Here is a 14,378-nt window from a genome sequence, read left to right as displayed (position 1 = left end):
TTACCCACTGCTGAAAAACAGATTATTAGACATTATTAAGACATGGATGTCCAAGTGCTCCTACTTGCTGCTGGTCAATTTAAAAGTTCCACTTTGGGGTATAGAAGACCCCCACATTATATATTTTTTAATATAACTTCTGGGCTTTTTTGCATCAAACTCATACCCTTATGTTTAAGGAAGCAACTAATATATTTATTAATATGTACTTTACATTTTACTTGAATGTTCAATATAATTTGTCACCTACTACAAAGATGAGTTTTATGAGCCAGGCCTCACACAATGTACTGACATTTAAAGTTAGGCATCACACTGCTGAGGTTAGGGTTAGGATAAAGGTTAATGGTAAGATTACAGAAACAAAAAAAACCTGCCCAAACAACACTATTCCACCCAAAAAAAATTATTGGTTGAATGAACGCCCACCCATCATCCCAAACCACAACGCCCTAGCAAACAGCTATTCTATTTAAGTATTCAACTGCATAACTGCCCCTGGGAGATAGATTCCAATGGTAGGTAAATGGCACCTCATATGTTGACACTGAACATAATTGTGAGTCATTAAGGACCAATATGGGATATGTTGATATTGAATGTAATAGCACTGCTGATACGTAATTGCGTTTTCCAAAATAGTTACATATTTACGTAATTCCTGTGAAACTGAATAACTTGAAGTTATTGGATATCAAATCTAAAAGAAAATCTAAAATTCCAAGATATTTATACGAAGTTACCACCACAATCTCGGGAGTAATATGTGGAAGGTTCAGAGGTAATTTTCATGCTTTGAGAGCACCATTAGTTTGGTTTTGTCCGCATTGAAAACACGCTTCTATTGACACAAGGTAAGTTGAATAACATTAAAAGCAGTTTGCAAGTTTTGAAAAGCTTTTGCGAAAGTCGAGGCACAACAATAAAAAACTGTTTTATCTAGGTTATTTATACAAATAGTGAATAAATCAAGAAAATGTATCCAAAGCCCATTATATTGAGTGCACCTGAGTTCTATCAGACAGATTGTTAGCAAACAATGCAACAGCAGGCTCAGAAAAACCTAAGATTGACAATCTCTGTTTAGGATAAAATGATCAACTTTATCGAAACCCTTAGATCAATAAAAAGAGAGTCACAGTGTTGCTTTTCAGCAAGAGCATTAGTGATATAATTTTAAACCTTCATGGCTGCTGTAATTGTGCAATGCTTCTTCCTGAAGCCTGATTGATACAGAGATTTTATAAAATTAGTTTATTAACTGTTCATTAAAAAAGGTTTCAAGTATTTTAGCCAGGGGTCACAGCTCCAAGCTTGGCCTATAACCGTTTAAAAGAGATGGATATCCCCCTTTAAACAGTGGAAGAACAAATTATGACTTTCTATATCCTTGGTATTTCATTACATTCCAGGGTTAGATTGAAGAGAGATGTAAGTAATTGTAGTTAGTTGACTACCAGCTCTCAAGGCCATTGCAGACTTTTAGGGCTCTAGATCACAGAACAACATATTCAGAATTAGCTTGAACTGGTGATGGTTCAAAGCAGCTCAGTTTTCAGTTTTGACCATGGTTCTCAGATATACTCCTCTGCCTTGTTGTCTGTCCTATTCCATATTGAAAGACATTGCCAGTGTTCACATGGTTTATATGGTTAAGATTAAGCATGTTATGTTTTGGCAGGTATAACAGGTAATAATATTGGTGTACAAAATCAATAATTATCTTATATGCTAAGTAGGTTTTGATTTTGTATAAAACCAAACAATCTATACATGGTGCCAAATTCCATGATATACATTTTATGAAGACACTTTTAAATTTGCAGTTGTTACAAATTGCAAAATGTTAAAAACACATGGCTAGGAAAAAAAAAACTCCCTAAAAAGGCAGAAAGAATACTCGACAGGACATAGTTTTTGGGCCGGACTGCGTAATCGGAGCGAATGTCTCTTTCTGAGCGACTGACTGACAATCACTCAGGCCAGTCAGTCAAAGATGCATCCGTGTTCGAGTCTCGCTGCAGACATAAAAAATTACACATTAGGATTTGTTCAGGATAGACAAAAACTTTGCTGGATACAACCTTCAGTAGCTACATTATAGTAAGCCTAAAATAAAACGGTTTATGGTTATATTGCGACTATTTCTGGTGTGTTAAGCATCCGTGCATGCTTTTTGGGGTAATAGCCTATAGATCACAACCCATGTGCGCAGTAAAAGAGGAGGGGTTTTCACCATTCTCTCTTTTCACTTCACAAATAGTCACTCTCTTCACCTATATTGATAGTTATTGTATCAGTGTCTTTCACTAAAGAAAGAAAAAAAAAGTTGTGCATAAAATGAAATGGCTTTGGCAGTGTAAAGTTCATATTCAGTCTCTCTAGCAACTGCTCAATTCTTATGACTATTCCAAGTAATAAGTAGATACTAGTAGGCCTATTACTGGCTGATGAAAGCCATACAGTTAATAAATGCTATTTGTGGTGAAAGCAAACTTAATATGAAACGTTAATCAGTTTAACACAATGATTAATGGTGTCTAGCTAAATATTAAAACTTGGCGTGATGTTAATGTGTAACAAAATGATCTTATGTCGAGATGCAATTTTCTAATGAGCTAGTAGGGGACAATGGGGTTATTTGAGCCTGTGGGGAAGTTGAGCCCCCCCCCCCTTGTTTCTAGGGGAGCATAGACAAAATTGGTCATGTGACCAAAGGTATTTTGAAGAATCATCCACTTTATTCACCCTGTGATGAAGAGAGGGACATGGAATGAGTGGTAAGCACATTTAAGTTAAAAAAAAACATTCCGATTGCCATTCCGATTGATTTTTTATGTTCAAGGAGTCAATATTCCTGTGTCTGAACAATTACAGAAAAGTTTGAAAAAAACTCCCACGTATGTTAGTGCTTTATGAAGTTAAAACATGAGGCTATATTGTTATCATGACTTCAACTCTAAAATGCTGGATGATACAAGTTTGTTAAAATGGTAGGGATGGGGTAAGTTGAGCCAGTGACCTCCCTGTACCATCAACACTTCCAGACCAAGAGGAGCCCCCTGCTACTCTACCTGAACCATTAAATAGAATCATGAATCCTGAACATTTGTCTATAAGTCATGCTACTGGTTCTCCTGCCCATGTGTCTCCAGGAAACATACTTCCCTCCCGTAAAATCTTGACCAACACACCAGAAAAGCTGCCGCACAATGACAGAGAAAATAAAAACACTGGAAAAAAAACAAGAAGAAAACTGTTGTCTACTGTAGCTCAGAAGAAAGTAACTTTAAACATTTTGCTTAATGACACCACTGACTGTGCCAGTTCAGAAGATGACCTGAGTGAGGATGATGGGGACAATAATCTGTCTACATTACCCTATATGAGGTGAAAAAAATCATTTTTACTTCAACATAATGTCACAATTTACCCCGATGTGGCTCAACTTATCCTCTCCCTAGGCTCAACTTACCCCTCATCAGGGACAAGTTGAGCCAAGGGACCACTTTTTTTGAAGAGTAATTTTGAAAACTTTCTCAAGTAAAAACTATCTCAATTCACCCCGCTCTCCCCTATGTCCCCTAGTAGTTCACATATTGTAGTGGTTAGCTATTCCACATTTATTGTATGGACGACAGTAATCTTTGTACAAAATAACCCTTTAGTCCCGTTAACAAACCTTGTGTTGCCTACATTTTCTCAGCAAAAATGTAGGCTGGGATAAAAGTGCCATTTTTATCCAGTCGGAATGTTTCAGCCATCGCACAATAATATATATACACTCTAATAACATGAATCCCATAAATTTAAACAAGAAACCAGGCAAGCCTAGTTCAGCTGGACCGCAATAGAAATTATTGCCCTATTGAGATTCAAACCTGGGTCACCCACGTAAAAGGCTGTGTTACTAACCACTACATCACAGAGCTCTACTTTTAATATGTGTCAGTATAGCCACTATCCTGAACAAATCCTCGTTTGCCACTGGCAAGGGGGTACTCAGTCAGTCACTCAGTAAGAGACATTCGCTCTTCTTAGCCGGCTCTGCTTATGCGGTTCCAGCAAAGAGTAATTGTATCATTTCGGATCATGAGCTGTTCCAAGTCCTTCTCCATACTTTTTCTTCCATTATTCTGATACAGGTTGATCTTAGTTTCATCCGTACAAAGATTGCCTGTTTCACTTGCATTGAGAGCTCCTTTGACCAGATGTTGTGGGTTCACAGCAACAGCTTCCAAATGCGAATGCTACACCTGGAATCCATTCCAGACCTTTTACCTGCTTAATTGATGAAGAAATAACGAAGGAATAGCCCACAACTGTCCATGAAACAGCTTTTTAGTTAATCGTCCAATACATTTTTGTCCCTTGAAAAAGATTGTGCTACATATTAAAGAGCTGTAATTCCTAAATCATTAAAGCTGAGTGACTGTAATTTAAGATGGCACTTCAAGTTACAGTAAAATATTCATTATTTAACTGTAACTTGAATATATTTTGGTTAACAGCCAAAATAACAAAACAATTTTTTTCACTGTAATAAAACTGTATACTGTATATAAAAAAATGTATGTAATATAATTTCTACAACATTAAATTACACTACTATCATCCATTTTAGCTTTTCAACAAATATCCAGTGAACCTTCTCAGTCTGGAATTAGCTTACAATGAATGCAGCTTTCGTGGCTCAGGACGCACGGTTGGAATTCATGAATTTGGACAATGCTAATAATGCTATTTCCAGGGAGTAATCGAGGTGAATAAGGGGTTGTGAAAAAATAACTCCATGTGCTTTCAGGAACAACTCAGTGTAAGCGGCATATCAACCAAATATGAATCTAGGTCGAACTTTTCCTTTAAGATTAGCCAGATATGTTCCAGAAATACACGGACTGAGCACTGCTGTATTCTTCACTGACACACACTGGACCAAACTATGCCGTGCATGGTTTAGACACGCCCTTCTCTTTATCATATAAGCTACGAGAAAAATAGGAAATGTTGCGTAAGGAAAATGGCAAATAGATAAATTGGACTGAGAAAAATGACTGAGAAAAGAGTATAAGTTAGGAGTTGAAAATTTAAAAGGGAATTATAAATCCAACTGTAAAATAAATTATGGTAACCCTTTATTTGGACGGTCAATATTGCCATTTGTAGTTGCTCTATAGATATTCATACTATCAACAAAACATTCATAAATGAAGTAAATTCTTGTATAACTTATAATTTATGCAATGACTGCTGCAATGTAAATAGTAAAAAGCTATTTTTACAAATCATTAAAATATTTTACTCTTTAGATCATCCTCAGATATAATTTTTGGAAATTTATAATTTCTGATATTCCATAGTCCTGATTTTTTAATGGTAGAAATGTGCTATATTTATCATAAGAATGTATACATGAAGCGACATCGAGCGACATTTATTGTGGATTCCGAAAATATATGACCCGGAAGTACTTAGTCATTTTTGCATGCTTCACAATTCTGTAACGGACTGACGCGAATTAACCAGTTATTTACACTATCTACTTGTAGAGGTCGCAAATCGCGAAGGAACCTGTACTCAAGTATTCATTGCCGTTTTATGGGATAGTTTAAATGTCGTTTGTTTTCATTTTGAACCTTTTTCTTTAAATTTAACAGAATGTCATTATCGCTTACCTTTAACCTCATATCTCCCTTGACTTCGTGAAAGGAATTTTAAGAGAAGCAATAGTCGATAATTTTTTCAAGCAACATTAGATCTCTTTATTTACATCAGAATGGTCTTATACAGTTTCATATTCACTTTGTTTGTTGCTGTGGCGTGGGAAGTTATGGGTGAACCACAAATTCTACCATCACCCACAACGGTGATAAATTCAACATTACACATCAATGGAGAGGATTTGAGAAATAATGGCACGTATGCGCAGACTGAATCAAGAATATCTTCTATATTAAAATACCTTCCTGCTTTGAAAAATATTGTAATTTGTATCTGCGTGCTAACAGCTGTTCTCATCACTTGTTTGGTCATGAAAGTGATCAGGTAGGCTCCTTTATTTTTACAATGCTCGGTAACTTTATTAAATAATTGTTATCAGAATATACTCCTAACTGTTATTACATTCAATCTATTTTAACCATCCAATAATCTCGTACTTATATACTGTAGTATGTGCGTCATAATTGAATAAGTCAGGCAGCATATGTTGGCCTATATAGTTTACAAACGGGGATGTGTCGTGTTTTCTTGTTTCACTGATTATCATATTTTCAGTAAAAGTTTAAATTCGAAATGCTTTTGGAATATTCAGATATGTTAAACACCATTCCATAAGGCTACGTCAGCAATGCCAAACTCAGTTTCCAGACCAGGTGGGCAGTACGTTTTAAACAATTTCGTGGTTTTAATCAGCATTTCATTATCACAACCCATTTATGTTATGGTGTAGATCTGGAAGGAGAATCAGGAAAACACGAAAGTATGACATAATCACTACACCAGCTGAGCGAGTAGAGATGGCTCCTTTGAATGAAGAGAATGATGATGAAGAGGACTCCACCCTCTTTGATGTTAAGTACAGGTAGGTACTCTCATCCCGTTCAGGTGGGCCATGCATGGAGTGAGGGAGACCCGGAACTGGAACTAAAGTGCCACATACATTTTGCCCATTTTCTTATTAGTTATGATATTCCTGTTTATGAAGATGCTTTCTATTTCTATTTTCTATTCTTTCTTTTAGCAGTCTGACAGTTTTTGTTCTGAAGTAACACATCTTTCAGATTAGTTTAAAAACTGATTTTCCCATAGATGTTGAATCATTAAATGTTTCTTGGTTGAGGGTTAGCAATTAAATATCTTGTGATAGGACAGAACAAATGTTTCACAACTTAGATCCAACTTAATTCCAATATGCTTTCATATGTAGCAACATTTCAAGTGTTTACTTTAGGGTTTCTCCCTTCCGTGCTTTCAATTGTTTTTTGACACAGTCCCGACTTCCTGTAAGGGATATATGGTCTCCTGTTTACCTGACATTTTGCGTCTCAGAAAGGCTAGTTCCTCCCACACTCAGTGAACAGCAGATTTACAACAGCAAACAGATAGCTAGTATTTTCTAAGTATTGTTCTTCTATAACATTTTGGGTTTGACAGAAACTGGTAGTGCTTTCATGGAAATGTAGCCTCTTATAAAAAAAAAATATTTTCACAACCTAGAGTCATTTTTAAAGCCAATTGTGCAATGATCATTCTATTGTGCAACCGTAATAGATTTTACTTAAAGTTTGAGTTTCAAATCCAACCATTGCAAATAGTATGAGGTTAAAGTATGGATTATCAGCTAACTTTGAGTATTTGGGTAAATATCGGTCATAATGTTACACAACATTTTTAATACATTCCTAGACACCAAAACAATCAAGCTTAAAGGGAGAATCTCTATTGACCTTTGATTTTGTTAGTCCAGGACAAAGCTTAATCTTAGTCAGCAAAACTGGCCCATAGTTTCCAAATGTAGCATTTGTATTTAGTTGGTCCGATATCCTTTACATGCCAGATGTCTGCGACCTATTGAACCCAACAGACGCTGGGTATCTTGTGATGTTCTGCCAGGCCTGTATTGCAGCCATGCACATTTGTTGTTGTTTTGAGCTCTTTTTGCCTTAAGTCTCAATTAAGCAAATTGAGACTTGGATGATAATTTGCAGATTGTCTTGGCTGGTCAAGAACTTTCTTTTATTACTTTTTGGACCTGAACAACTCTGAAACAAGACTAGACATTAACAGCTCTTTTATACCTGTCCAAATGATGTGACAGAATACATCTGACTTCCCAGAAACCCCTGTCAAGCCAGTTGTCCCTATAGGTTTGGTGCCCTGAAATAGACCCATTGTACAGAACATTACATTTTTAAATGAGGAAAACAATATGTAGGCTTTTCTTTTCAGTGTTCTAGGAATTACAGAGGGCAATGTATATGTAAGCTGATTCTGTTCTTTTCCCCCACTTTTTAGGTGAATGGCAACATTAATCAGATGATGCTGGATTTTGATTGCACCATTCTCTCTAAGGGGAACACAACCCACGGATTTGTGGCTTAATGTTGTCTCATAATGTCTTCCAATTTTTGGTAACTTTTCAGGTCTAGTCAAGTTATTCATTTCTCACAATATTTGCAAAAAAGGGTTACACTGTTTTTCTATAATGTATTATGTTTATGAACGTGCTGTATTTACAAAAAAATTATTCTAACAGAACACTCATCTTCAAAGACATATTGCACATATTTTCTGAATTGGGGCTAGACTGCATAAATGCAAAGGGATATTGCTTCTGAAAGGTATTAACTAACTTAATAGATAGCATTTCATGGCTGCTGATGAGGGCAGGGAATTACTATTACAATGCTCTATGTATTGTGATTCTCATTCTTAAAGTCTGTTGAGATTTTATACTGTAATTGTATTTCAATTTGCAGACATATAAGACTGCATGAGTAAATGTTTTAATCAATCATGAAAGTACAAATCCTGAAAACACTCTTATAAAGAAGATGAAGAACAAGCAATATGAATGATGACAATGTGACGCAATTACAGCCATGTAGCGCTAGCTATTGCACATAGCAAAATATAAAAATTGTACTTTTAGTCAAAGTATCTATATAAAATCATCAACATAACATTAGAATATGTAACTGTTTTTGTTTTGCTATTGCCACTTAAAGGCTGTCTTTAAGTTTCTGGCTGTCCTCTAATGTTTGTGGTTTGTTATTCATTGTCTTTCAGACATTGTTTTATTGATGTATGGTTTGCACATTGAAACATTCTTATTTACTAGTTGGGTGCAACATTTGTTTAATTGTCAGGTATTTGATTATACTAAATATTACACTAACCTCTAAAATGTAGATACACTGTCTGAGGCTTTTTTTGTCCTCGTGTCTCATGGTGGATTTGGGTGCATTGTTATATTGTAAGATTTGCTGCTATTTCTAACCTGAGGTTGGATGATGTTGTTAGGTGCATGGATTTGGTCACAGTGACACACAGCATATAGTGAAAAACAATTCATACAATAGATTGTAGGAGTTTGTTTCTCAAAGTTGTATTGTAAAATGTATAAATAGGTCTGTGTGTATATACACATACATACGCATAGAGAGAGAGATGTTTCATTTTTTTATATTTTATTATAAAGCTTTTCTTAGGTAACATTGGATTTTATGTTGGGAAATATTTGTAATTAAAAAAGAAATATATAACTTTTTGTTAGAGACATCTTTCACTGCAGTAACAACTTCCAGCATTTTACAGTGTTGGGGTGCTTTACTGTATGTCTATTCTGGTTCCAGATTTTCTCCTGGTTTTCAGGTTGGCTGGAGAAATCTTGTGTATTGCAATATTCCAAATATTGCCACAGATTCTTAAATAGATTGTGATTAGGAATTTGACTGGGCCACGGTAGGACATTCACTTAATGTTTTTCAACTACTCCAATCTTGCTTTGGTTTTGTGAATGGGATCATTGTCCTGCTGAAAGATGCATTTCCTCCCAAGCTTAATTTTTCTAGTGAACCTTCTCCGTTGAACCAGTTTATTTATCTGAAATTATTTATCAACTGCAGTTCATACAGGGGTTTCCAAGTAACTCTGATTAATTCAATTTGAGCTACCTGTTAGTCATATCTGTGTATGCAAATGTTTCCATTTGTACTAAAAACAGTAGCAGAAGCAACATGTTGCATACAATCATTACTGGTGCATTTTATGTTATTTTCAGTTGCTTATACTGAAATTCAACACTACTGTTGTTTGCTCCTTGGGGTGTTTTTGTAAAAGCACTTTGTGACAACTGCTGTTGTAAAAAGGGCTTTATAAATACATTTGATTGATTATACAGTAGATAATACATTCAATAAGCTTATAAAAAGCATATTTTATGTTCCAAATACCATGTATTGACTCTACTAGCTCTTATTATATTGTCAAAAGTAACACCATAATGGGAACTTAAATTTGCCACACTCGGACAGTCCTGTCTGGGTTAAGTTGCCAGCTTTTTTAAATCCGAGGTTCGGGTATCATTTTTTCAAACTCTTTAAACTTTATTCACTTCAAGGAATTATGCTGGCAATGAATAACTGATCTGCACAAGATTTTCATTAAGCCATCTTCCCGCTGTAGATAGATCTACATGGCCTTTGCTATTGCTGTAAACACTTAAAGGGTAGGCACCACTGACTTAAAATGTATGTCATGTATGTTATTTGTATTTTAACTGTGCTAATATGTTAACCATTTTAAAATAGATCAACCATCAATCTGCCTGCTATGGTCCTGGGTCAATGGTATCGTACAGTTTTCATAGTACTAGGACATTTGAGCTAAAAACCTAGTTACCTAAAACGTTGCCTCAAGTACAATTATAATTTAGTAACATTCTAGTAATCTAACGACAGAGTAATTATAGTAATATTTTTTAACTGCAACAACTGGTGTTCTTCCTAACTTTTTGAAACATCTGGCAGTTTGACCACTTTCACAACAGTTTATTTAACACTTATGAAACCGTAAAAAATCTTCCTTCTCTGCTATTCCAGTATAAAGTCAGAAAACTTCTTCCACTCCCACAAGAAAGTTACTGCATGCCCCAGGACGTGTGTACACATTTTAAATCAAGTTTTATATTGCAGTTATCAGAGATTTTGATATTTTGTGATTTTTAATGCTTCAGGTTTTAATAATGTTCAGTTGGCATCTTGTGTCTTTGATTGCACTCTTGGTGTTTTTGTTTTAGATTTACTGTTGCTGGACCATCTCATCTTCATTATACTCTCAAAAAGGATATTAGTGTGAATGTTTATGATTTTCAGTGCAGTGTGTGAATGTACAATTACCTATCATTTGTATGTTTCAGATTTTGTCAGCTTTACATCTTGTAAATGCAACTTTAGCTGCTATTCTCTATGTAGACCTTATCCTCATCCTAACCAACCGCCAAAACAATAAAAGCCTAAATGAGAATCAATGTTTATTGCTTCTTTTAAGGAATATTGAAACTTTGTACAATGAACTACCTACTGGTGGATTCAATAGATAACCATTTGTATAAAACATTAACCAAATGAAAGTAAACGTTTCTGTCAAGCTCATGGAGGACCGTATGGAGTCAGGTTGGTATTATAAATTACTGTCTCCACTCCTCTGTTGTTTCTTTCAACATATTCTAAACATTTTCAATGGCTTTTCTTCCATCCTGTAACATACCATTTATGTAAAACTACATAACTTTCTATATACACTGAAATAACCATTCCATTTGAAATATGCCCATTTCAACAACGATTTACAAACCAAATTGTGTGGTATTCTTAAAAAAAAACTTTCAACACAAGAATTGTAGAAAACATGACAAAGGAAAAATGAAAAGTATCCTCAACACATTTTTATTGCACGATATGTAAACATCTCCTCAGAATGTCCTGCTGTGACTGCAAGGTTGTGTTCAATACACAGGCATATCTTTCCAAAAACGCATCCTGTCAGAACTATACCTTTAACAGTTAGAACAAAGTGAGGTTCTATTCCCAGAACAAAGTGAAAATATCTGTTCTATTGTTGAGCAAGAGAGTTAAACCTTGTGATCAATGAAAAAAAGCAACTTTTTGTACTGGAGTAGGGCACATTATATTTAAAGTACTTCTATGAACAGAGGGATGTTCCTGCTGTAAACATCCCTTATTAAAAATAAAATATCTCTGGGAAACTACCGCTGTAATAAACATATTGTCAAACCTGTAAAATGCATTTTTTTAATAAATATAACTTCCTTTAAAAGAGCTGTCTTAAGCTAGAGGTGCAAATGAAACGATGACTATTCAGCATATTCATTGTCCCCTCTATCCTGAGCAGAGCCTCTGTCCCTGATGATGACAATTATCATCATAGCATTGTGCCATTGCCACCATGCTTGACAGTGCGTGATTAGCTGTGTTGGCTTTGCACAAAACATATCTTTTGGAATTATGGCCAAAACGTTCTACCTTGTTCTCATCAGACCATAACACATGTTCCCATATGGTTTTGGGAGATTTAATGTTATCAGGAACTGGGCAGTCCCTTAATTTTACATCCATTCTCAGCGAATATTCTCCTGAGCTCTGGGGGCAAGATGGAAGTGATTCATCAGAAAAAATAACATTCAAGTACATATTTTCCTGCAGCTACAGTGGGGCAAAAAAGTATTTAGTCAGCCACCAATTGTGCAAGTTGTGCAAAATCACATTGTAGGATTTATTATGAATTTATTGGTAAATTCCTCAGTAAAATAAGTATTTGGTCACCTACAAACAAGCAAGATTTCTGGCTCTCACAGACCTGTAACAACTTCTTTAAGAGGCTCCTCTGTCCTCCACTCGTTACCTATATTAATGGCACCTGTTTGAACTTGTTATCAGTATAAAAGACACCTGTCCACAACCTCAAACAGTCACACTCCAAACTCCAATATGGCCAAGACCAAAGAGCTGTCAAAGGACCCCAGAAACAAAATTGTAGACCTGCACCAGGCTGGGAAGACTGAATCTACAATAGGTAAGCAGCTTGGTGTGAAGAAATCAACTGTGGGAGCAATTATAAGAAAATGGAAGACATACAAGACCACTGATAATCTCCCTCGATCTGGGGCTCCACGCAAGATCTCACCCCGTGGGGTCAAAATGATCACAAGAATGGTGAGCAAAAATCCCAGAACCACACGGGGGGACCTAGTGAATGACCTGCAGAGAGCTGGGACCAAAGTAACAAAGGCTACCAGCAGTAACACACTACGCCACCAGGGACTCAAATCCTGCAGTGCCAGACGTGTCCCCCTGCTTAATGTCCAGGCCCGTCTGAGGTTTGCTAGAGAGCATTTGGATAGTCCAGAAGAGGATTGGGAGAATGTCATATGGTCAGATGAAACCAATGTTGAGTTGCATCCAAAGAACACCATACATACTGTGAAGCATGGGGGTGGAAACATCATGCTTTGGGGCTGTTTTTCTGCAAAGGGACCAGGACGACTGATCCGTGTAAAGGAAAGAATGAATGGGGCCATGTATCATGAGATTTTGAGTGAAAACATCCCAAACACACCGCACGGACAACGAAGGAGTGGCATTTCAAGGTCCTGGAGTGGCCTAGCCAGTCACCAGATCTCAACCCCATAGAAAATATTTGGAGGGAGTTGAAAGTCCGTGTTGCCCAGTGACAGCCCCAAAACATCACTGCTCTAGAGGAGATCTGCATGGAGGAATAGGCCAAAATACCAGCGAAAACCTTGTGAAGACTTACAGAAAACGTTTGACCTTTGCCAACAAAGGGTATATAACAAAGTATTGAGATGAACTTTTGTTATTGACCAAATACTTATTTTCCACCATAATTTACCAATAAATTAATTAAAAATCCTACAGTGTGATTTTCTCATAGTTGAAGTGTACCTATGATGAAAATTACAGGCCTCTCTCATCTTTTTGAGTGGGAGAACTTGCACAATTGGTGGCTGACTAAATACTTTTTTGCCACACTGTACTTTAAGTTTGCTGTTGAACTCTTGGTAGCCTCCCTGATTAGTATTTTCCTTTCATTGACATCCAATTTTGGTGGGACGTTGTGATCTTTGCAATGTCATTGTGGTGTCATCTAGCCACCATTTCTTAAATAATACACTATGCAACCAAAATAATTTAAAGGAAAACCTACAGGAACAGAATTTGATTTAGGGCTAATCAGAATCACTTGAGTAAATCATGTGACATCAAATTATCTTTTAGATTGAGATTGGTTAAATATGAATAGTTACAACCCCACTTATAAAGGGGTGTACACAATTATTTTCTTCTTTTTTTTAAAGTGAATATTGTTGGTTACAACATCATATTAAAGGTGAAAAGGTCTGACAATTTGCACTAATTTCAGCCTTCACGTCAACAAAAGCTGCATTTTAAATATGGGTGTGCAGTTATCGATCCTATGATTGCCACTGTATATTTGTAAATGTTTTTAAGGGCCTTTTTAAACTACAATATACTTTCTGAAAGGCATAAAAGAATACTTGAGCCGCTTGATTATTATTTATTTCTCTAAATTCTGAGTTCTCGAACGTGAGTTAGTGCAACCCACTTTCTCAAAGGCACCCTCCCACTATTGCCATGTGAAGAGAAAACATCACGTGCCTACGTTTTGTGCCAATGAAAACTACCAAAAAAAATCATTTGGGTCTTTGTTTTCATTGTTTTTGTGAATCTATTCACCTGAAAGGCTTAATTTGCAAAATATCTACACTATATGGCCAAAAGTATGTGGACACCCTTACTAATTATTGAGTTCAG

General features: G+C 36.0%; 1 long non-coding RNA gene across 1 annotated transcript; it reads left to right on the top strand.

Moving 5' to 3' along the window:
* The first annotated feature begins 6,476 nt into the window (after positions 1–6,476).
* On the top strand, positions 6,477–11,028 carry LOC114829606. Its single transcript, XR_003777492.2, has 2 exons — positions 6,477–6,583; positions 8,017–11,028. It is a non-coding gene; the product is annotated as an uncharacterized LOC114829606 (long non-coding RNA).
* Positions 11,029–14,378: the final 3,350 nt, after the last annotated feature.

The sequence above is a fragment of the Esox lucius genome, chromosome 19 (assembly GCF_011004845.1).
Source record: "Esox lucius isolate fEsoLuc1 chromosome 19, fEsoLuc1.pri, whole genome shotgun sequence".
NCBI lineage: Eukaryota > Metazoa > Chordata > Actinopteri > Esociformes > Esocidae > Esox > Esox lucius.
This window is presented reverse-complemented; position numbering and strand designations above follow the sequence as displayed.